Source organism: Bos grunniens, chromosome 7, assembly GCF_055505025.1.
Source record: "Bos grunniens cultivar Pamir isolate PY7600 chromosome 7, Bosgru_T2T1.0, whole genome shotgun sequence".
Taxonomy (NCBI): domain Eukaryota; kingdom Metazoa; phylum Chordata; class Mammalia; order Artiodactyla; family Bovidae; genus Bos; species Bos grunniens.
The window spans coordinates 36,692,500-36,717,785 of record NC_141171.1 but is presented as its reverse complement, the minus strand read 5'-3'; the positions used below and the strand labels follow the sequence as shown (position 1 = coordinate 36,717,785).

The 25,286-nt window shown below is 41.0% G+C and overlaps 1 protein-coding gene across 26 annotated transcripts in view; it reads left to right on the top strand.

Annotated features, from left to right (window-relative positions):
• LOC147369038 (uncharacterized) overlaps nt 1-25,286 on the top strand; it is a 1,156,454-nt gene that overhangs the window by 547,101 nt on the left and 584,067 nt on the right. For 2 of the 26 annotated variants that reach the window (XR_015167167.1, XR_015167165.1), the window contains one exon: nt 13,188-13,297. The exons of the other annotated variants lie outside the window; for them this stretch is intronic. The gene's annotated coding sequence lies outside the window, so the exon portion shown is untranslated. The remainder of the gene's footprint in view (nt 1-13,187; nt 13,298-25,286) is intronic. 26 annotated transcript variants of the gene reach the window in all.

Genomic DNA, 25,286 nt, shown 5'->3' with positions numbered 1-25,286 from the left:
TCTCCAATGCATGAAAGTGAAAAGAGAAAGTGAAGTCGCTCAGTCATGTCCGACTCTTAGCGACTCCGTGGACTGCAGCCTACCAGGCTCCTCCGTCCATGGGATTTTCCAGGCAAGAGTACTGGAGTGGGGTGCCATTGCCTTCTCCGATGACATTCTAGGGCTTGTCAACATTCCATATACCCACATGATATGATCCTCATTGATATCTGGGCTATATGTGACCCAACTCTAGAATCCCATCCACAGAGTCTGCCTTCTAAGACTGCTTCATGTACCAACTGTTTGAGATTAAGTTTCTGTGATGCAGATTCTGAGCCAAGAATTTGGAATGCCAGTGATTTGCTAAAACAGTGTTCTCTGGAGAAAGCAGCAAGAAAGTGGGAGAATTAGGGCATTGAAGGAAAAGCAGATAAGGCAGCTTATGATTTTGCATGAAGTTGTAGACTCTGCCTAATCCCACGCCATGCTGTGCTGTGCTCAGTCATGTCCAACTCTTTGTGAACCTATGGATGGTAGCCTGGCCAGGCTTCTCTGTCCATGGAATTCTCCAGGCAAGAATAATGGAGTGGGCTGCCATTTCCTTCTCCAGGGCATCTTCCTGACCCAGGGATTGAACCCACATCTCCTGTTTTGGCAGGAGGATCCTTTACTGAGCCACTGTGGAGCATGAGGCATACACATTTTACCTTGGAGTTTGTTTCATCTTGAGACAAGAGTACTTTCATACATCTCCACTGACTGTCATCATTGGTTCCTAGCCATCCTGAAAGGACTGTAAATTTTCAGGCACCTCTGCCTCTCCAGTGGGGCAACCCTCTGAGGGACAAATGGGCACTGACTGCAGGAAACCACCCAAAGTCTGAAGGATAAATTTAGTGGTAAAAGCAATCTAGAGTCTGAGTGCTGCCCCCCAAATAGTCACTGCAGATCCCGTGAGAGTTTTACAGTAGCCTAGGGAAACAAGGTTGTTGTCGTTTAGTTGCACAGTTGTGTCTGACTCCTTTGCGACCCCATGGACTGTAGCCCACTAGGCTCCTGTGTCCATGTGATTTCCCAGGCGAGAATCCTGTAGTGGGTAGCCCAACCCAGGGACCACATCTGCATGCCCTGCATAGGCAGGCAGGTTCTTTACTGCTGAGCCTCCAGGAAAGCCCAGAGAAACAAGGTACCAGCACACAATATTTTGAGATTTCTCTAAACCAATCCAGCTGTTTTTAAGATGTCCTCACCCCTTGATGTTCAGGTCTGGGTTTGGAGAGAAGCAAGCATCAGACAACATTACTCCCATCAAACCCTTTGCCTTTCTCTTACTCTTCTCTAGTGTATTCCAGTACCCAGAGGGCTTTGCTCTTTCTTTTTTATGGAGCTATGCTTGTATTGTATCTTACTCCTTTCTTATTCCATGACTTACAGAAGAAATTCTGTGATCTGAAGTCCCCCATGACATAATGGCATATTTCCAAAAGCCCTATCTCTGTATTTTTAAGGATGATTTTTCTCCTTCAATAAAACCTAGTTCCATTAAAATAAAAAATGTTTATTTTAATATTATGCTTCACATTGGCCTAAGACTTCTGTTTTGAAACTTCATGCCAAGTGATGACTCTCGTGAACTTGGCTGAGCCCTACTGCCAATGAAACCATGGATGTCATTGGTTCCAAAGTTAATGTGGTCAAAGGGCAAAGCATTGGTTTGCCAGCTCAATAAAGTCATTCTTATCAGACAAATTATTATGTGATTGAACATTCCTACTTCTTCTGCACAGTAACGTTCTTATAGTTCTCATGTTGTTCAGGTTTTCTCTTCAGTCAGGCAATGTCAGTTGTCTCTGCTTTGGTTTTTATTTTATGTACCTTTTTGTCTCCAGTATCCCTCCTAAGTCATATCACACCCCTTGGTATGTTTCCTATAGTTTGCTTACGGCTTAGAAGCCAGGTACACAAGCATAGTGAAATTGTATGTTTAAGAGTTTTAGCAATTTAGGTGGCAGACTAAGGCTCTCCATGGCATCACATGAATGGCTTGTTTGTGAGTCCTCATGACAGAAACTCCAGGTACTCAGAGCTCTGTGTGTGTTTGTGTGTGTGTGTGCACTTGTGTGCATATGTACAAGTGTACCTGCATATGTGTGTATGTGTTCATTTCTTTCAGGTATTTTTAATAAGTGATTGCATTGGTGGTCTAGAAATAAGACCTTCTGGAAGTGGGAAGAGTTGACTCATTGGAGAAGACTCTGATGCTGGGAGGGATTGGGGGCAGGAGGAGAAGGGGACGACAGAAGATGAGATGGCTGGATGGCATCACAGACTCGATGGACGTGAGTCTGAGTGAACTCCAGGAGTTGGTGATGGGCAGGGAGGCCTGGTGTGCTGTGTGATTCATGGGGTCGCAAAGAGTCAGACACGACTGAGCGACTAAACTGAACTGAAGTGGGAAGATTCTGTTCTTAACAAAATGATCTTATAAATTATTCAAGTCTGCTACATCTTTCATAAATTAAAGAAACATAAACATGGAAAACTATGAAACTTTTCAGGTCAGTCTATTCAAAGTCCCTACTATAGGCCCTAGAGATTTGCATGCCCCCTGAGACAGAAAGAATATCTGGTTTAGTTGCTGGGGAGAAGAAAAGTTGGAGTAGAGTAAAAGGGAATATTCCACGCTCCAGGATGAATGGATAAACCAGTATGACAGTCAAATTAATAGACCATGTGTGAGATTGACTGTGGTTGTGGGGTCTGTGGCTTTCCATTAACCACACCACACTGGGACATCTGGTGCTCTATGTGTATCACATGGTTACCACTGGTTTCCAAACTGGAGGGCTGCTCTATTTTCTCAAATTCTTCCTTTAAAAAAAAAAGTTTTCTGTTATTCCATAGAAAGCACCACATCCAAGTTTATATTATGAACTGACGATTCTTTCCACATTGAAATAAGTGAAAGGGTTAACTGTTGAAATTATGTTGAATTTTTCCCGCTGATGCTGCCTTCCTGATGCATACATAAGTTCTGAGGAAAACATAAGTTTATCTAATTCTGTGACTATAAGAGTTGTTGTGGTGGGTGCTGGGATGGTGGAAGACAGTTCCTTATGAAGGCATAAGGGAGGCAGGGAGACTCCTGCTGCTGTTCTTGGTTCAAGCTCGTAAGACTTAGGCTAATTCCACTTTACTTGTGGCAGGAATTACTCCAAGGGTATTCCTCAGTGATAGATTTCTGCCTATGCATAGAACTTTGTGATGACAAGTTACCCCCAGTTACTAATTTCACTGTGGGGGTAGTCATCCAGCAGTGAATAATTTCATGCATTGGTCATGGTTGTCAGAAAACATCTTCCTTTTGCTGAGCCTCAGTCAGCCCTCTTAACCGGTCTCTCTCTCTTATTTCTCATCCTGGTTTCCATTCTGGGTTGGAAAGCTGAGGATCAGTCCTTCGGCCATGCAATAATATTTACCATGTCCTTGTTAGCATGGTAAACATGCCAAATATTCTGACTTAATTTAAAATAAGTCAGAAATAAAATAAAAACTGCAAGTAGTCTGACTTAGCTTATTCCTTCTCAGTTCCTGTGTTTTGCTCGATTTTGCAATCTTGTGCTATTACTGACTCAGGGCCAGGGTGACCAGGGGAGAGTTTGTACCAATAAATACTGTTCGTAAAGACCGACTTGCCTTCTATCATTAACTTCTGACTCAACACACCCCCTCTCATCCTAATCTGTTTTGCAGATATGGATCCCAGGCCTTAGAGGGAGGGTGGCATGGGCTGCAAGCTTCCTCTTTGATTATTTACAGTTAGTCCCCCATAGTGCTGAAAGGAAAGCTGTACAGGAAGAAGAAAATATTGATGTTCCTGGAAAGTTTTTCACGGCTCAGTTCAGGATCTTGCAAAACAAAATCTGGGGGCTAGATACACTTTAATGGGAAAGCTTAGCATTCAACTATGAGAGATGGTCGAGACTGATTGTCTGGAATGTTAATATGGGAACATTAACTCAGGTATTTATTTTGGTCATATTTCAAAATGAAGGATGGCTTCATGGTTATTTATTTAAAGGAGTACACAGCAAGGAAATACTTTATTTTCAGTGAAGGATTCATGCAGTATAAAGTACCTTCCTATGAGATTCCTGAGAGGAAGTGCAGATTAGTGGAACTCTGGTCCTTCGTAACCCGTGTTTGCTTTAACAAATCAGAAAGAAAATTTACATGGGTCCAGCAAACCACCATAGACATGCTGGGATCTCAAGGCATAAAATGTAGGTAGAAAATGTGACAATACTTGTGTGTATACTTTGGACATGAAATTGACCATCATGTCACAAACTTGGCCCTGCTAATTATGGGTTGAGGGGGTGGGACTTGTGTGGGCAAGTGTGAATCCTGTTACCACAGGGACTGTTGGATCGTCTTCTTACTTGACACAAAGAATGGCATGGATACGAATGCAGATGGCATTTTGTTCTCCTGAAGAGCCAACCCCTATTCTGTCTCTTGATAGACTCATGTGGTGTAAAGCCAATGTACAACTTCAAAGATGCATAGAGTACCAGTCTGGAGGCTTCTCTTAGGAAAAAAAAAATTGTACAATCCTCCCCATCCCTGTAGCCAACATTTTTTTCCCTCCTCTCCTCTCCCTCTCCTCTCCTTCTTTTCCATTCCTCTCTCCACCCTTACCTCCCCCCATCTCTGTTCCCCTTCTTAAATATAAGTTGGGAGAGTTCCCACTTGGGAGGGCCTCACTTTAACCATGGGCTTCCCAGGAGGCACTAGTGGTAAAGAACCCACCTGCCAATGAAGGAGACATAAGAGCCACGGGTTCAGTCCCTGGGTCAGGAAGATCCCCAGGAGAAGGGCATGACAACCCACAGTATTCTTGCCTGGAGAATCCCTTGGACAGTGGCCCTTGGACTGGTGGGCTATAGTCCACGGGGTCACAAAGAGTCAGACATGACTGAAGCAACTTAACAGGCACGCATGCATTCTAGTTCTAGGAAGTTCTCTCTACACAAAGATGTTTGACTTCACTGTGAACAGCTTTTTTTACCCCCCCAAACAAGTTAGAGAAACCTCAAACTTTTCTCCTACTTTTCAATTAGAAAAGCTGTTCCTATTGGGTGAGGAGGGGGTGGAGATGCAAGAAATTTTAGTCTGCTGTGGATGCTGAAACATGTGCATAATTAGTCCAGTCATGAGGCGTGCCTGGAGAGGATACACACTCACAGTTTCTAATGCACACATGTGTAACTTGGATTACCTGGAAAGCTATTAGAACAAGTGTTTCAAGATTCAGGGCAGGAAATTTCCTTTTAGCTTTTCTCAAGTGCTGTTGAACAAAAAGCCATATTCATTTGCATCGATGTTATTGGAAGAGCGAGTCAGGGAGTTTTCCCCAGCACGTTACCGGTCTTCTGAGGACAACATGTCGGTTGCTGCCAGATCTCTTCTCTGTTAGACAGCTACATGGCCAGGCTTCATCTTTGCCTTTGGATCCACTCCTCCATTCCTTTGCTGTTGGTTCAAACTTTTTGGCTCCCTCTGTAGAGAATTGCCTCCCAAATGCACTCGGTTCTCTCCTTTGCATCACGGGTCTTTCTGAGGCTCCAGGCTCCTGAGTTCATCTGCTGGCATCACAACTGACACACTGCTGGGCATGATGGGAAGAGTGCTTGGGAGTATTGGGGCTGTTTCAATGGGCAAGTAGAGAAAAAACAGATCGCACAGAGGAAATAGTAAAAAGACTGGCTTTTGGTCGTCTTGGAGCTTGGTGTTGGAGGAGAGGAATTTATTATAAGGGTAATCGGGCGTGGTGATGGGCCGTAGATGAAGATAACACACTGCGGGTATGGACATGCTTGGCCACTCACAACATGAGGAAAACAGCTATGGCTTGGGGTGAACGTCCAGATCTCTGGATAACATCTTTCTTGTTAATAAAAGAGGCCTTGCCAGAATGCCAGCTTGTCAAAGACAGTATTGCAGGGAGGAGGTGGCCCCACCTTATATGTGCTTTCTGGTCTTCACATCTGTAACCTGGACAAGTTCTCTCTTTGGCTCAGGAGGCAAAGGCAATGGAAATCGAGCCTGCCAAGACAATAAAAGCTTTTTCAAGACCGTGAGCTGTTAGATAAACAATTTTCCTTCTGCTCCCAATTCCATAAATCCACTGCTGACTCTGACTTATTTTTGTGTGCATCTCAGAATATAAAATCTTTTATTAACCACAAAGTAATGGGACCTATTCATCTAATTGATCACCCCTCCACAGGACAAATATCTAAAGCAGTAAAGTAATGGGAGGGATGCAGAGCTGAGAAAGATGAGCAGAGCTGTTGCATTTGTTGAAATCGGTCGGTGAATAAGATATTTGTATTTTTAAAGTAATGCATACTTTTAGATTAAGAAAAAACAGGTACAAGGGTTGATATTAAAGGTTTTCTTCAAGACAACTTTTTTTTTTTTTCACTTTTGAAATCTAGGAGATACAATAATTCTTCTACCCTGAGGATTTCTCAGCACACTTGTCTTTAATTCAGAATGAGAGAGGGGAAGAGAGAGAGAGTATGGAAACAAGGAACTTTCTTCTTTGTGATTTACCTTAAATTTGCATTAGTTCAGTTCAGTCCTCAGTCGTGTCTGACTCTTTGTGACCCCATGAACCGCAGCACGCCAGTCCTCCCTGTCCATCACCAACTCCCAGAGTTTACCCAAACTCATGTCCACTGAGTTCCTAATGCCATCCAACCATCTCATCCTCTGTCGTCCCCTTCTCCTCCCGCCTTCAATCTTTCCCAGCATCAGGGTCTTTTCAAATGAGTCAGCTCTTCGCATCAGGTGGCCAAAGTATTGGAGTTTCAGCTTCAGCATCAGTCCTACCAATGAGTATTCAGGACTGATTTCCTTTAGGATGGACTGGTTGGATCTCCTTGCAGTCCAAGGGACTCTCAAGAGTCTTCTCCAACACCACAGTTCAAAAGCATCAATTCCTCGGCTCTCAGCATTCTTTATAGTTCAACTCTTACATCCATACATGACTACTGGAAAGACCATAGCCTTGACTAGATCAACCTTTGTTGACAAATTAATGTCTCTGCTTTTTGATATGCTGTCTAGGTTGGTCATAACTTTTCTTCAAAGGAGAAAGCGTCTTTTAATTTCAGGGCTGCAATCATCATCTGCAGTGATTTTGGAGCCCAAGAAAATAAAGTCTCTCACTGTTTCCACATCTATTTGCCATGAAGTGATGGGATCAGATGCCATGATCTTCATTTTCTGAATGTTGAGCTTTAAGCCAACTTTTTCACTCTCCTCTTTCACTTTCATCAAGAGGCTCTTTGGTGGTTCTTCACTTTCTGCCATAGGGTGGTGTCATCTGCATATCTAAGGTTATTGATATTTTTCCTGGCAATCTTGATTCCAGCTTGTGCTTCATCCAGCCCAGCATTTCTCATGATGTACTCTGCATATAAGTTAAATAAGCAGGGTGACAATAAACAACCTTGATGTATTCCTTTCCTATTTGGAACCAGTCTGTTGTTCCATGTCCAGTTCTAACTGTCACTTCTTGACGTGAATACAGGTGTCTCAAGAGGCAGGTCAGGTGGTCTGGTATTCCCATGTCTTTCAGAATTTTCCACAGTTTATTGTGATCCACACAGTCAAAGGCTTTGGCATAGTCAATAAAGCAGAAATAGATGTTTTTCTGGAACTCTCTTGCCTTTTCGATGATCCAGCGGATGTTGGCAATTTGATCCCTGGTTCCTCTGCCTTTTCTAAAACCAGCTTGAACATCTGGAAGTTCATGGTTCACGTATTGCTGAAGCCTGGCTTAGAGAACTTTGAGCATTACTTTACTAGCGTGTGACACAGTTTATTGTAGTTGTTTTATAATTATCAGAACAGTTGTCTTGTGCAACTTATGGCTATGATGCTTACTTCCCATCTCCCATTACTTCTCATCTTTCCAAAATCAAGGGGTAAAATGGAACTTCTTTACACTGTGAAGCATTTGTGCTAGTATTGCTATAGCAAATGAATATTGAAAATGAAAGCGGTTCAACTTAATCAGGGTCAGTTTGCTGCCTTGAGTAAAGAGCCAAAGAAGAGTTTGCTGCTGCTGCTGCTGCTGCTGCTAAGTCACTTCAGTCGTGTCTAACTCTGTGTGATCCCACAGACAGCAGCCACCAGGCTCCCCCGTCCCTGGGATTCTCCAGACAAGAACACTGGAGTGGGTTGCCATTTCCTTCTCCAATGCATGAAAGTGAAAAGTGAAAGGGAAGTCGCTCAGTCATGTCCAACTCTTAGCGACCCCATGGACTGCAGCCTACCAGGATCCTCCATCCATGGGATTTTCCAGGCAAAGTACTGGAGTGGGGTGCCATTGCCTTCTCTGAAAGAAGAGTTTAGTTAACTATATTTTAGATTTTGAATATTTTTAGTGAATATTTCAAAAGTAAGTGGAATACAGGGCTTGCTTTTTTAATACCCAAAGGATCCTGGGCTTTCTAAAGCTCTGTATACTTATGTAGCATGGCAGAGTATCACTGTTTTTAGATCCCTGAAACCCCAGTCACCTTTCCATTTGTGGGCCATTTAGCCATGTACAGTATGAGTTAAAAACCCAGCTCTGAACAGTCAATCCACATGGAATCTACGCTTTTGTAAGCATGCGTGCTCAATTATGTCTGACTCTTGGAGACCCCATGGACCATAGCCCAACAGGCTCCTCTGTGCATGGGGTTATCCCAGCCAGAATACTGGAGTGGATTGCCATTTCCTTCTCCTAGGTTCATAATTACACTAAATAAATCTTCATTTTCCTTCTTTTCTTCCAATGACATGACATATTTATGTTTTCTGTTCAGGCCTGTGATTTCTCCTTTCATTAAAATTAGAGTGCATCAAGGGAAAGAAAATGAAAATTCCTACTTTATCAAAATACTAATGTGAGAATAAGACATGGTTTTATAAGGAAGTGCTAGGGGGAGAGGATATACTTAGCTAAAATTTGAATGTTTAATCATAGTATTTAAGTACAACTTGACAAGTGCCATGGAAAACATTTGGTGAAAGCTTTTGCTAGAAAAGTCTTGCATAGCTCTGCACTTTTGATTTTGTTCTGACTTTGCCATGTCAGTATCTTTTCTCTAAGCTATACTCTTTTTTTTTTTTATGTGCTATCAACATGACTTTTCACTGTTTTTTTTTCAAATTTTATTTTATTTTTAAACTTTACAATATTGTATTAGTTTTGCCAAATATCGAAATGAATCCGCCACAGGTATACCCGTGCTCCCCATCCTGAACCCTCCTCCCTCCTCCCTCCCCATACCCTCCCTCTGGGTTGTCCCAGTGCACCAGCCCCAAGCATCCAGTATCGTGCATCGAACCTGGACTGGCGACTCGTTTCATACATGATATTATACATGTTTCAATGCTATTCTCCCAAATCTCCCCACCCTCTCCCTCTCCCACAGAGTCCATAAGACTGATCTATACATCAGTGTCTGTAAGCTATACTCTTTTTAAAAAATCCTGGCTGTGCTGGGTCTTCTTTGCTGTGAGCATGGTTAGTTGCCCCATGGCATGTGGAGTCTTAGCTCCCCAACCAGGGATGGAACCTGCACCCCCTGCACTGGGAGGCAGACTCTTAACTGGACCACCAGGGAAGTCCCTTCTGAGTTACACTCTTTAAGAGTGTGTTGCTTATGTTTAATCTCCCATGCAACTCAACTTTGGTCTCTATATTCATTCATTTGTTTTACTGTCCTCTGACATCAAATTGCTGTTTTTCTACGTCTTGTACATTATGTTAAACACCTTCATTAACCAGGTACATACTAAGTGTTAGGCCTTACTTTAGTCTGCCAGTTTCTCAGTGCTGCTATAGAGAGTTGATTTGATTTTTCTAAATGGGCTTTGCTGTAAGGCTGGAATTATCTCACTCATTTTCTCCCTGAATTTTCTCCCGTCAGCTTGTTCCCTCCTGTTGGCCTAAGCACTGGCACCCAGTAGGTGTTCATGCAATTTTCTGGAATTAACCTAGTGACTAATGGTTTCTATAAGCAAACAAAATCTAGCTTCTTATATAAATTGCAACAATAGCGAGTAAATCTAGAATTAATTTGGCATGATATATGTGTCCCATTATTCAAGATGACATTGGATCCTGTTTCCTTGTGTTCATTTCATTCTTTTATGGTTAACCAGTATTTATTAACCTTATTGTGTGCTTAGCACAGTCTTTGAAAAGCAGGATATCCCCTATGAACACATACATACACAGTATGTATCATCCAGCTGTTTTGATTCTAACTGGGTAAATAATTATACCCAGATAAACTATTAAATGGAGAAGGCAATGGCAACCCACTCCAGTACTCTTGCCTGGGAAATCCTATGGATGGAGGAGCCTGGTAGGCTGCAGTCCATGGGGTCGCTAAGAGTCAGGCATGACTGAGCGACTTCCCTTTCACTTTTCACTTTCATGCATTGGAGAAGGATATGGCAACCCACTCCAATACTCTTGCCTGGAGAATCCCAGGGATGGGGGAGCCTGGTGGGCTGCCATCTGTGGGGTTGCATAGAGTCGGACACGACTGAAGTGACTTAGCAGCAGTAGCAGCAAACTATTAAATAATAAAACAGTGATATAATAAAAGTAAAAGGCTTGTAATTAAGAATTGCCTCAGTGGTACAGACAATCAATGATTCATTTATTCTAGCAGGTGATACTTGAGCCTGAAGAGACAGGAAAACTTGTGTGAAAGTTCTGGAGCTTGAATGCATCTTGAATGATATGTGGGATTTGGGGGACAGTAACACTGCCATTCTGAAGACTACCAGAAGTCTTCAGAATACACGGGTGTTTTTACAGGCAGTGTCTGTTTTGATTCTCTCCTGTGTGCTGTGAGGAAAGTACTCCTACTTCCACTTTACATATGAGAAAATTATCCCCAGAGGTAGTCACTTGCCCCAAGCCACAGAGAAAGCTGCAGCCCAAGACTTGGGACTGCAGCTCTTTCCTCTCCTTTAGAACTGCTTCCAGTGTAAGGATAGCATGAAGGCTAGTGTAATTGACAAAGTCTCCAAGAGTCATTTCAATGAGTTCTTATTGAAGTCTAGATATGATGCAGAAAACAAAGAACATTACGGTGGACTCTTTATAGAGAAGAATTCTGGGGTAAGAAACTAATTTACTCCTTAATAGAAAGCCAATCCTGAAAGCACACATGCACAGAACATGAGCTTTGGAGTAAGATTGACATGGGGTAAAGCCTGGTTCTGCTTTGTAATTGTTAGTTTTCCCCCAAGTTCCAGGGAAATACCTCCTTTTTAAAGTATTTCCTCAGGAAGAAATTGGAGACGGCGATGGCACCCCACTCCAGTACTCTTGCCTGGAAAATCCCATGGGTGGAGGAGCCTGGTAGGCTGCAGTCCATGGGGTTGCAAAGAGTCGGACACGACTGAGCGACTTCACTTTGACTTTTCACTTTCATGCATTGGAGAAGGAAATGGCAACCCACTCCAGTGTTCTTGACTGGAGAATCCCAGGGACGGGGGACCCTGGTGGGCTGCCATCTATGGGGTCGCATAGAGTAGGACACGACTGAAGTGACTTAGCAGCAGCAGCAGCAGAAAGAAATACCTTAAGAAGACATGTTTTAGCATTGATTTTCCTATTCTGGATTTAATTGATTAATGATAATATATCTTCACATACATGTATGTGTGTGTGTGTATGTGTATATATATATATATCAGTTCAGTTCAGTCACTCAGTTGTGTCCAACTCTTTGTGACCCCATGGACTACAGCACACCAGGCCTCCCTGTCCATCACCAACTCCCGGAGTTTACTCAAACTCATGTCCAGTGAGTCACTGATGACATCCAACCATCTCATCCTCTGTCATCCCCTTCTCCCCCTGTCTTCAATCTTTCCAAGCATCAGGGTCTTTCCCAATGAGTCAGTTCTTCACATCAGGTCACCAAAGTATTGAAGTTTCAGCTTCAGCATCAGTCCTACCAATGAGTATTCAGGACTGATTTCCTTTAGAATGGACTGGTTGGATCTCCTTGCTGTCCAAGGGACTCTCAAGAGTCTTCTCCAGCACCACAGTTCAAAAGCATCAATTCTTCAGCGCTCAGCTTTCTTCACAGTCCAACTCTCACATCCATACATGACTACTGGAAAAACCATAGCTTTTACTAGATGGATCTTTGTTGGCAAAGTAATGTCTCTGCTTTTTAACAAGCTGTCTAGGTTGGTCATAACTTTTCTTCCAAGAAGCAAGCGTCTTTTAATTTCATGGCAGCAGTAACCATCTGCAGTGATTTTGGAGCCCCCCAAAATAAAGTCTGTCACTGTTTCCACTGTTTCCCCATCTATTTGCCATGAAGTGATGGGACCAGATGCCATGATCTTAGTTTACTGAAAGTTGAGTTTTAATATGCATATAAATATACATATTTTGGTCTCTCCTGGTAGCTCAGCTGGTAAAGAATCCACCTGCAATGCAGGAGACCCCAATTTGATTCCTGGTTCTGGAAGATCCCCTGGAGAAGGGATAGGCTAACCACTTCAGTATTCTTGGGCTTCCCTGGTGGCTCAGATGGTAAAGAATCCACCTGCAATGCGGCAGATCTAGGTTCTATCCCTGACTTGGGAAGATCTCCTGGAGGAGGGCATGGCAACACAGTCCAGTATTCTTGCCTGGAGAATCCCCATGGACAGAGGAGCCTGGTGGGCTACAGTCCATGGGGTTGCAAAGAGTCAGACATGACTGAGCGACTAAGCATGGCACATACATATTTATGGGTATATATATGAATTTGCTTATTTAGCCATTTATATTTTTTAGTTCTTCCTAGGCCAGACATTGTTCTGTGATTTATAAACCATTCACTCCTTTAATCCTTATAACATTTCTCTAAGGAAGGTTACTTTGTATCACTTTTTTACTGATTAGAATAGTAAAACAGGCTAGGTAACCTGCCAAAAGTCACTCAGCTAAGTGACACTGTGGAATTAAAATTTAGTTAATGTCAGTCCATAGTCCACTATGTGTTTAAGTTATTACACTGTGTTGCTTCTCTATCTGTCTCTTTATATCTATTTATTTGGTTTGGTCATCCCAGTTATGCTATAAACTTTTACCTTTTTCATGTTTTTCTACACAGACAATGGCATAGCCTTTGGAATATAGAGAAGGTGCAGTCATGGAGTGTTGGGCTTTCTGGAGAAGGAGAGGTGCTATGAGGCATGATCCCAGCATGGAATTCCAGAGAAGGTGGGGTTGGAGTGAATGGGGGCAAAGGGAATTAAGAAAGGGTGGGTAGATTTGTGCTGAGAAAGCTTTTAATTCTATGATGATCTTTTTGTAGGAAAAGAAAGTAATCAAAGGTCTTTCATTGACAGGTAACATTTTAGAGAAAGAGTTGAGTGTAGTAGGATGTACCTCTGAAAAAGGAAAAAGACTAGGGGGTGGGGGATCAGTGAGTATATTCTCACAATACTTCTGAGAGGAGGCAATGAGACTTTAGAAATTTGAGTAGAGACAGTGGAGATGGAGAAGATGAAAAATTGAGAGTCATTTAATAGATAAATCTGCAAAAGTTGATATGGGGTTGGAAGGAAAGGAAAGAATAAATGTACCTCAGAGAGCACTTATATTTTCATAGCTGAATAGGAGGCATTGTAAGTTGGTTAAAAAAGAAAACAAGTTCTAATTTGGACATATTTAGAGTGATGCAAGTTTAAGATGTATATACATGGGTCATTGGGTAGTTTATTTTATGTAGAGTTAGGTATGGTACTGGTGGCATTTAAGAGAAAGATCTGGACTAAAAGTACATTTTGAGAGATATCATTTCTTAAATGATAAGTGAAGCCATAGGAATGATTTAAAAAAGTGAATCCTCCCAAAAGTACGCCCAAACAAAATATTTCTTTGAAATATTGGCATTTACTGGGTAGATGATGGAGGAAGACCTGCTGAGAAAGCCTGGAAGGAAGTTCATGCCTTCCTCCTACCAAAAAAAAAAAAAAAAAAAAATCCCCTCAAAACAAAATGAAATCAGAGAAGCCCAAACCAACTAACCAATGAAATGAACCAATAAAAATCACACATAGAGAAATATCTGTTCTATTAAATATTCTAAGCCAGAGGTTAGCAAACTATGACCAGTGGAATATATCTGGCCTGCCATTTGTGTTTTTTAAATGCAGTTTTATTAGAACAAAGCCACACCCGTTCATTTACGTATTGTCCAGGGCTGTTCTTGTACTCATACAGCTGAGTTGAGTAGCTGAGACAAGGACTGTATGGCTGAAAAGCCAAAAATATTTACCATCTGGCCCTTTCCAGAAAAAGTATACCAACCCCGCTTCTAGATATAAACAGAAAGAAAACAAATAATGAGATAAAATGAACCTTCAGCTTAAAGTTTCAGAATGATTTTGTGCAACTGTAATCAAAGACTTCTAGAAATGATAGACCACCACTTCATGTGTGGTCAACAACAACAAAACAACAGCTAAGCCCTGGTGGCTTAGTTGGTAAAGAGTCTATGTGCAATGCAGGAGACCAGGGTTCAATCCCGGGTTTGGGAAGATATCTAGAGAAAGCAATGGCAACCTACTCCAGTATTCTTGCCTGGAGAGTTCCAAGGACAGAGGAGCCTTGTGGGCTACAGTCCATGGGGTCGCAAAGAGTCAGACACAGCTGAGTGACTAACACTTTCATTTTTCATACATGTGTAAGTACAAATATGTGCTATATATGCATGCATATGTAATTGTATTGATACATTACATATATATATACACACACATATACATATGTACGTATAATGTGCAATTTTGCAGCAGTGCCTCAGAAAACAGGAGGGTGAAGCATTTCATATTTACCTATAGGAAACTGAAGTGAAGTGCAAGTCGCTCAGTCATGTCTGACTCTTTGAGACCCCATGGACTTAAACAGTCTATGGAATTCTCCAGGCCCAGAATACTGGAGTGGGTAGCTGTTCCCTTCTCCAGGGGGTCTTCCCAACCCAGGGATCGAATCCAGGTCTCCTGCATTGCAGGCAGATTCTTTACCAGCTGAGCCACAAGGGAAGCCCAGAAGGTGTTCTTTATTGAGAGCCCACTGCTTCCTTCCATATCAACAAGGTGAGTTGCATCATCCACCCATATCTGATCACAGAATTTTCACTTATTCTTGGCTCCCTCCTTAGGAAGACACTACTTCCTTCAGATTCATAAATCACACTGGGAGAATACAGGCAAGAAAAAGACTCACATTATGGACTCATTCAATTAAACATTCTGGAGGGCATGATTGCTTTAGGCCTGAAAATGGAACAACATCTCAGTAGAAATTAAAAACATAAAGGAATGTGCTCAGGTAATTGCTTATTAAATTTTCAAGCCCCAGTGACAATAACAAGTTGAAATTGATTGCTCAATGTGTTTAAACTAGATGATGCTGAATGTACAACCTATGTGCACCAAGAAGCCCTAAAAGTAAACCTTATTGAATACCTAAGTACAGCAGTACATTTTTGCCTCTGGGGGCTTGGAGAGAATTCAATAAGGCTGGCTGAGATAGTCCAAATTAAATTGGTTAGTAGCAAGTGCCAGTTTCTAGTTTGCAGTGACCCTTGGCTGAGAAGGTTTCAAATCAGCTGTGGGTCTTAGCAATAGAAAGGTGAAGGCAATCATATTTTTGCCTCTGGAGTATACTTTCAATGTCATTGTTTCCCCCAGGAATCTCTCCAATTCCCTTCTCCTCTCCCTTACCACTCACCCATACATTGGCAATCTACAGCTGTTTAGCTATGGAATGTATTTGTCTGATCTTCTAAAATATCTAGTCAGAATACATGGTTCCTTGTATGCTGATCTTATCAGTCATTACTAGGAAGAGTTCCATGAACATTCCAATTAATCTATATTTAGGGAATCCCTTTCTCAACAGTAAAACCTGGTAGCCTCAATTAAATAGAACTTTTAAAATGAAGACTCTTCTGCAATCATGTTTTTATCACAGATTTGCATATTTATAGTTGTAAATTACAATAAATATTTAATAAAGTATTTATCTTTAGTCTTCCAGGAATGCCATGAAATAAATATATATTCAGATAATTGCTCATACTGTTTTTAGCTGTAGCTATAGTACTATACAATATTCAGTGGTCTGGAGAACTTGGTTCACATATGAAAGCAGTGATTACGTTATCTTAACTGTAAAATGTAAGCTAAACTATGGAAGTAAAAACAGTATATTTCAACATAAGTTGAGAGTGGGTTATCCTTAACTATGAGAAAACTCAGTTACCCAGACCCTCCTACTCTCCCTGATTAAACTGGGCTGAGTGCCCTGCTTTTTTCTAACATTTTTACATTTGTAGAGATTGGAAATGGTACTATGATCTATAGAAGACTGCTCTGGGCATACTCTCTGATGAAAACATTTATTGTACACACTTGGAGACTCTTAAAACCTGAGGAGTAAGAAGAACAATGGTTAGAGTGGACTGGAGCATAGTTGTTTGTATGAAGGAAAAATGGAAAAGTAATAGAGTTTCCAAATAGGAGAATTGTGATATATACCAAACTTCTAAAAAGAGTGTGAAATAAAAACTGGTCTGACTGGAATCTCCTTATATGATCCAGCACCTGTCTGGGACCACAATGGAGCTAAAAATTCTTTTTTTTTTTAATTTTTAAATTTAAAAAAAAATTTATTTATTTTAATTGGAGGCTAATTACTTTACAATATTGTATTGGTTTTGCCATACGTCAACATGAATCCGCCACAGGTGTACACGTGCTCCCCATCCTGAATCCCCCTCTCACCTCCCTCCCGGTACCATCCCTCTGGGTCATCCCAGTGCACCAGCCCCCAAGCTTCCTATATCCTGTATTGAACCTGGACTGGCAATTCGTTTCTTATATGATATTATACATGTTTCAATGCCATTCTCCCAAATCATCCCACCCTCTCCCTCTCCCACAGAGTCCAAAAGACTGTTCTATACATCTGTGTCTCTTTTGCTGTCTCGCATACAGGGTTATCGTTACCATCTTTCTAAATTCCATATGTATGTGTTAGTATACTGTATTGATGTTTTTCTTTCTGGCTTACTTCACTCTGTATAATAGGCTCCAGTTTCATCCACCTCATTAGAACTGACTCAAATGTATTCTTTTTAATGGCTGAGTAATACTCCATTGTGTATATGTACCACAGCTTTCTTATCCATTCATCTGCTGATGGACATCTAGGTTGCTTCCATATTCTGGCTATTATAAACAGTGCTGTGATGAACATTGGGGTACACATGCCTCTTTCAATTCTGGTTTCCTCAGTGTGTATGCCCAGCATTGGGATTGCTGGATCATACGGCAGTTCTATTTCCAGTTTTTTAAGGAATCTCCACACTGTTCTCCATAGTGGCTATACTAGTTTGCATTCCCACCAACAGTGTAAGAGGGTTCCCTTTTCTCCACACCCTCTCCAGAATTTATTGCTTGGAGACTTTTGGATCGCAGCCATTCTGACTGGTGTGAAATGGTACCTCATTGTGGTTTTGATTTGCATTTCTCTGATAATGAGTGATGTTGAACATCTTTTCATGTGTTTGTTAGCCATCTGTATGTCTTCTTTGGAGAAATGTCTATTTAGTTCTTCGGCCCATTTTTTTATTGGGTCGTTTATTTTTCTGGAATTGAGCTGTAGGAGTTGCTTGTATATTTTTGAGATTAGTTGTTTGTCAGTTGCTTCATTTGCTATTATTTTCTCCCATTCTGAAGGCTGTCTTTTCACCTTGCTTATAGTTTCCTTTGTTGTGCAGAGGCTTTTAAGTTTAATTAGGTCCCATTTGTTTATTTTTGCTTTTATTTCCAGTATTCTGGGAGGTGGGTCATAGAGGATCCTACTGCCATTTATGTCGGGGAGTGTTTTGCCTATGTTCTCCTCTAGGAGTTTTATAGTTTCTGGTCTTACATTTAGATCTTTAATCTGTTTTGAGTTTATTTCTGTGTATGGTGTTAGAAAGTGTTCCAGTTTCATTCTTTTACAGGTGGCTGACCGGTTTTCCCAGATTCTTTTGGGTAAAAAGCTGCTTTTCTTTCCCACCTTTCTTGCAGACAAATTCTTGCTGTTTCAGATATAATTGGTGAGGTCTTTTGATCTTGGCTGACACATGTGAATCATTATTACAATCTTCTATAGATAACTGTTGTATGCTGTTATTAGTTAGATAGATTAGTTGCCCTACAGTAACAGATGACTCCCCAACAACCTCAGTGATAAAATCAGGAATGTGTGTTTTCTCTCAGACCTAGCATGGTCCATGTGCTCTGTGTGGTCTTCACTCCAGGACTCAGGGTCTCAGAATGGCATTTATCTGGATCTTCTTTGAAAATCACAGCAAAGAGAAAAAAAGAGGTGTGAAATGCACTCTTAAAGTATCCACCTGGAAAAAAAAAATCACTTCTACTCACATTTTATTGACCACAGGTAGCCATGTGGTGATGCTAAAATAAAAAAGAGTTGTGAGGTACAGTTGTCTTGTATGTTCAGCAGAACCAGAGCTATTTGATGGAGAGGACAGTACAATTATAGTCACCTGATGTGAACAGATGATTCATTGGAAAAATCCCTGATGCTGGGAAAGATTGAAGGCAAAAGGAGAAGAGGGTGTCAGAAGATGAGATGGCTGGATGGCATCACTGCTGCAATGAACATGAATTTGGGCAAACTCCAGGAGATGGTGAGGAACAGGGAGGCCTTGGCATGCTGCAGTCAATGGGATCACAGAGAGTCCTATGCGACTGGGCAACTGAACAACAGGACAGTTAGCTATTCCACTTAATTATTACATACAAGGCACTGGGAAGGGGGTATTTGCCTCTAAAAGGCTATGACTTTAAAAGTTATGGAAACTGTATGCAAATTATGCAAATTAAACTGGCCAAATTAGTGAACTAGGGAAATCTCAAAGAAGTTGTTTGGAGGAGGTGCCTTAGTGATGTGATTAGGATTTGACCACTGGCTCTACCACTTCATAGCCATGTAACAATAGATACGTGACATCATTGTACACATGATTCACTTTTTTTATCCGTAGAGTGGGATGACAGAGGGTGCTTTCCTCATAGGTGTTTTGTGAGAATCATACGAGGTAAAATTTATAATAGCTAACACTTGAAAGTGAAAGTGAAAGTCGCTCAGTCGTGTCCAACTCTTTGCGATTCTACAGACTATAGAGTTCATGGAATTCTCCAGGCCAGAATACTGGAGTGCGTAGCCTTTCCCTTCTCCAGGGGATCTTCTCAACCCAGGGATCGAACCCAGGTCTCCTGCATTGGAGGCAGATTCTTTACCAGCTGAGCCACAAGATAACATTATTGGGAAGGAACAGGAACAAGAGTCTTGGCTCATATACTTACCTCTGGGGATCTGGGGTGACAGAGGGGCCGTTGCAGAGTAAAATTAGTTGAGCTTTATGCTTGAAGTAAAGCTGCATTTGGGTTTCCCTGGTGGTCCAGACAATAAAGAATCTGCCTGCAATGTGGGAGACCTGTGTTCAATCCCTGGATTGGGAAGATCCCCTGGAGGAGGGCATGGCAACCCACTCCAGTATTCTTGCCTGGAGAATCTCATAGACAGAGGAGCCTGGAGAGCTATAGTCCGTGGGGTCACAAAGAGTCGGACATGACTGAGCAACTAACACACTACTTTCAAAGCTGCATTTACTTAGCTAAAAGAATGAGAGAAAAGTGAGCCAAGAGTCAGAGCCAGGGTGTGGTCAGAATGTTTCTGAAGAGTAATTAGATCTGTTTGGTTGGATCAGAAGTTTGCAAGAGAACTTCTTCTTTAGTGGCAAATCAGGACCCCATGGAAGTTTTTAAGCACAAGATTTCAAAACAGAGTGTGAAGAAATTAATTTGACAGGACTTTGTGGGGTAGACTGGAGAAGTAACAATGAAGGGGAGGAGCTATTTTTGTAATAAGAGGAAAAGGAGGTAGAAAAGAGGGCAGAAGATCTGTGAGAGCTTTTACCTAAGAGGAAAACACAGAATCAACTATGGTTAACTATGTGGTAATGAGAAGAAAAAAGATAGACGGTTGCCAGGACCAAAAAGTCTAGTATTTTATGCCTCAGTACCTAAATACAACAAAGCCTGGTAGAGCTGAGTGATTACCTTAATTTCCTGTCCTTAGGTGACATAAAACAGCTCTATAAATACCGCCTGCTTGCAGTTTTCCTTGTGTATCGATGCTACACAGAAAGTCAAAATGAGTCCATGAGCCCATGAGATTACATATGTTGACTCGTTGGTTCCTTGGAGAAAATGCCAAATAAGAGACTGTCAAAGGAATACAACAAAAGCTTTGGAAGAAATAAACACAAGTACAGCCAAGTAAACCAATCAGCTAGAAGTTCAGAACTAACGTGAATCTGGTTGTTAGAGTAGCAGTAACTCCAAGGCTGTGAACACACCGATGCCTGGAGTCCTTGGCAGGCAGTGTGAGCTATAGCCTGCTGCCAGCTGCTGTATTGAAGGCTGCTTTTGATTAGAATGCATATGTACATCTAAAATTTATAGTTGAACATGGATTCATGGATCACTTTAAATAGGCAGCCAGCCCAACCTTTAAAGTTACAGAAGGCTAGAGACTAAATTACACATTAACCTGAGCTTGAAGATATGCTACAAACAGGTTTGCTTGGAAGTGACTGGAGACCACACCTCCCCAGCACTTTGCTTCCAGGGATGTTCTAAAAGATTAACCTTGGGAGGGTTAGGGCAAAAGTGAAGTAAGAAGACAGTGATTTTTGCCATATATCCAAAGGAGGACTGCAGGTCAGGTGTGAGGTTTACTTACATATAGTAAGCATACAGTTTAAAAGAGCTAAGTAGATGTCCTCAGAGCAAGAAACAGATTCAGATCTTTTTAGGTGCAGTACTACTGTTAGGTAAGAGCTGGGAAGATGTCTGTTCAGCCTTGTGACTTCAATGCTGACATATGTAGGGCATGGTTAGCTCTTTTTATTCGTTGGTATTAGCCCATGTTTCTTTAGGCAAGAGAGGGAAAGAAGGAGAAAGAACTAACTTTGGAAATGAAAAGATGCAACATTTTTATACAGGGCTGGAGAATATATAAATGAATATTCATAATGAATATGATTTAAAGAGTAGCTAATATTGTCTGAAGCTCACCAGCTTTAGAATGGTTGATGATCCCTTAGGATTTACTTTTTTTCTGAAAGCCTTCACTTCTGAAGTTTCCAATCCTTTTGCTCTTAAACTCAATTCTGTCTTCTTTATTTAGCATTGGAATTTGCTTTGCTGTCTCCTTCTCTTACTTTGATTTTTCTTCTTCTTTTTTAAGAATAATGTATCAGTGATGTTCTTTCATTGTATGGACTTCTGTGCCATTATGGTTTTATCTTTTACAAATGAGGTCAGTTCATTTTCACTGACCTGACTCTACCTGAATTTCTCTGTCCTGCTGGTACTCATGTCAGAGTCGGAGCCATCTTCCTCAATAATCTCCTGCTGCCTTTGGGGCACATAGCTCATCTTCCATCCTTTTGCTTTTTATAGGCTCTACTTTGTACCTAAGTCTATATTTAATGCACCAGTCACTGTGATATTTGCAAACCTATGCAAATCTTATTCAGTCCATTCTTTTCTTGTCAAGACATCTGAGGCAACATGCCTTGGTCACATGGGTATACTCTCTTGCATACTGTCTTGTTATTTATTTTTTCCTCCCTCAGTTCAGTTCAGTCACTCAGTTGTGTCCAACTCTTTTTGAGCCCACGGACCACAGCCTACCAGGCCTCCCTGTCCATCAGCAACTCCCTGAGTTTACTCAAACTCATGTCCATTGAGTCAGTGACGCCATCCAACCATCTCATCCTCTTTTGTCCCCTTCTCCTCCCACCTTCAATCTTTTCCAGCATCAGGGTCTTTGCAAATGAGTCAGTTCTTCCCATCAGGTAGCCAAAGTATTGGAGTTTCAGCTTCAACATCAGGCCTTCCAATGAATATTCAGGACTGATTTCCTTTAGGATGGACTGATTGGATCTCCTTGCAGTCCAAGGGACTCTCAAGAGTCTTCTCCAACACCACAGTTCAAAAGCATCAATTCTTTGGCGCTCAGCTTTCTTTATAGTCCAACTCTCACATCCATACATGACCACTGGAAAAACCATAGCCTTGACTAGATGGACCTTTGTTGGCAAAGTAATGTCTCTGCTTTTTAATAAGCTTTCTAGGTTGGTCATAACTTTTCTTCCAAGGAGTAAGCGTCTTTTAATTTCATGGCTGCAGTCACCATCTGCAGTGATTTTGGAGCCCCCCAAAATACAGTCTGCCACTGTCTCCCCATCTATTTGCCATAAAGTGATGGGACCAGATGCCCTTTTAAATGGTATGATAGCATTTAATCAAACATACCTGTAATCATAGACATGCGTAGTACACAAGCATATACAGGAGAGTGCATAAATGATGTTCTGAAATTATTTAATGTGTAGTAGTTCCAGGAAGGGGAGTGGAGGAGGCCCTTACTACTTTGTTGAAATTGACAGCTTGTGGGTCCTCAGACACACTTTGGTCACAAGTGATGTTGTTATTGATGAGCTTTATGAATTGAAATGCCAAGCTTTGAGGCTGAGCATGTTCTCCAAGGAGTGGAAGGGCCCTTCGTAGCTGACTTGCTTCACACATTTATGTCACCAGCCTGGCTTCTAAAGGCATTTTAGTTTGCCCCTTGCTCTGTTTGACTCTGCATTGTTTCAACATTCAGTCATACAATATTAAGGCTGTGATTTGGAAAGCACATGAAATAATAGACAAGAAAGTATGAAAATAGGAGTGATCAATAGGAGAAGACCAGAAGGATGCTTTCCAAGAGGCTGCAGAGAGTGACCACTTGGCTGAAAAGACTTGGTCTATCCTCACAATCTTAAGAAGAGTCTTATTCTGTTTTCTAGGAATCTGAATGCAGGTAGATCTCTCAGTATTTTCATGATATTTTCTAAAGTACAGTGCGTAACAAATTGAAATAGTGAATATACGATGAGAGATATAACTGTCAAAGAAACCAGAACACTTCAGTTATGGGACAACCCAGTCTCTCCTTATGGGTCTTTGAGAAGCATTGTTCAGTTGCTGAGTCATGTTTGACTCTTTGTGACCCCATGGACTGCAGCACACCAAGCTTCCCTTCCCTTCACTATCTCCCAGAGTTTGCTGAGATTCATGTCCATTGTGTCAGTGATGCCATCTAACCATCTCTTTCTCTGTTACCCTCTTCTATTGCCTTCAATCTTTTCCAGCATTGGGGTCTTTTTCAATGAGTCGGCTCTTCATATCAAGTGGCCAAAGTATTGGAGCTTCAACTTCAGCATCAGTCTTTCCAGTGAATATTCAGGATTGATTTCCTTTGGGATTGGCTGATTTGATCTCTTTGTAGTCCAAGGGACTCTCAAGAGTCTTCTCTGGCACTGCAATTTGAAAAACATCAATTCTTTGGTGCTCAGCCTTTTTTTATGATCCAACTCTCACATCTGTACATGACTACTGGAAAAACCATTGCTTTGACTAGATGGACCTTTGCCAGCAAAGTGATGTCTCTGCTTTTTAATACACTGTAGGTTTGTCATAGCTTTCCTTGTAAGGAGCACGCATCTTTTATTTTCATGGATGCAGTCACCATCTGCAGTGATTTTGGAGCCCAAGAAAATAAAATCTGTCACTGCTTTTGCTTTTTCCTCTTCTATTTGCCATGAAGTGATAGGACTGGATGCCATGATCTTAGTTTTTTGAGAAGCATATTATATTACAAATGCCAATTTATTGCTTTATAATATTTAGCAATGGAAACCGGGTAACTTGAAGAAGTTATGTGAAAGGTAATATCTTTCCCTACTAAATTCCCTTCATTGTCACCGTTCCTCTGTGGGTAATGTAAGGAGGACATAAGATAGAAACACATTAAATAAGAAGGTTGTACCACAGTATGAATGCATTCTGGCTTAAAGTGTGCATGCTTGTTCCTCCGGGGAAGCCCACATAAAGTTCTGATCTTTCTGTCTACATGTGTGGCAGAGAAAAAGTGTATTATATATTACATTCTGTTTGTTTTTTCTTTCCCTATGCTTTTCAAAATCTTTTCTTAATTTCCAGGAACACTTTTATCCAGTTGACCCAAATTTATAAGCAAATTACACATTCATTGTGATGTCTGTCACTTCTCCAAGAGAAGTAACTTGGACAATTGTAGAAAGTTAAATATCACTTAAAATTTTTAAATGCTGAACAGTAATTTTACTTTTATGTACTTCTCCCAAGAGGCTGCATTCAGAGTGAGTAGTAGGTGAGAAGAGTCATATTTCTTCTTTGTACTTTTATTTAAGTTGAAGTGTAATTGGCATAGAATGTTATTAGTTTTAGGTGTACATCATAGTGATTCAGCGTTTATGTTCATTATAAGATGATCATCAGTCAGTTTAGTTACCATCTGTCACCATTTAAGGTTATTACAATGGTATTGACTGTATTCCATATTCTGTATATTACATGACCATGATTTATTTACTTTGTAGCTGGAATTTTGTGCCTCTTAATCTCCTCCACTTATTTACCTCCGCCCTCTCATTCTCCTCCTCCCTGGCAATCACCAGTTTGATTTCTGTATGTTGTTTTGTTTGTTCACTTACTTTACTTTTTAGATTCTAAATATATGTGAAATCATATGATATTTGTCTTTCTCTGTCTGAATTATGTTAGTGTAATATATAGTACACACTATCCAACCATGTTATCACAAATAACAAAATATCTTTCCTTTTTCTGACTAATATTCCTGTGTGTGTGTGTGTGTGTGTAATTTCTCTATCCATTCATCTATTGACGAACATCTCAGTTGCTACCATATGTTGGATATTATAAACAATGAACTTAGTAATCATAAATCTTTTTGAATTAGTGTTTTGTTCTCTTCCAATAAATACTCAAGGAGTGGCTTTGCTAGGTTGTATGCTAGTTATACTAATTTTTGAGGAACCATCACGTTGTTTCTCATGATTACTGTACCAGTTTGGATTACTGATAGTGCACAAGAGGTCCCTCTTCTCTACATCCTCAGAAGTTCTTGTTTTTTCTTGTCTGTTTGTTTATAGCATTCTGACCAGAATGAAGTAATAGCTCATTGTGGTTTTGATATGAATTTCCTTGATAACTAGTTATAT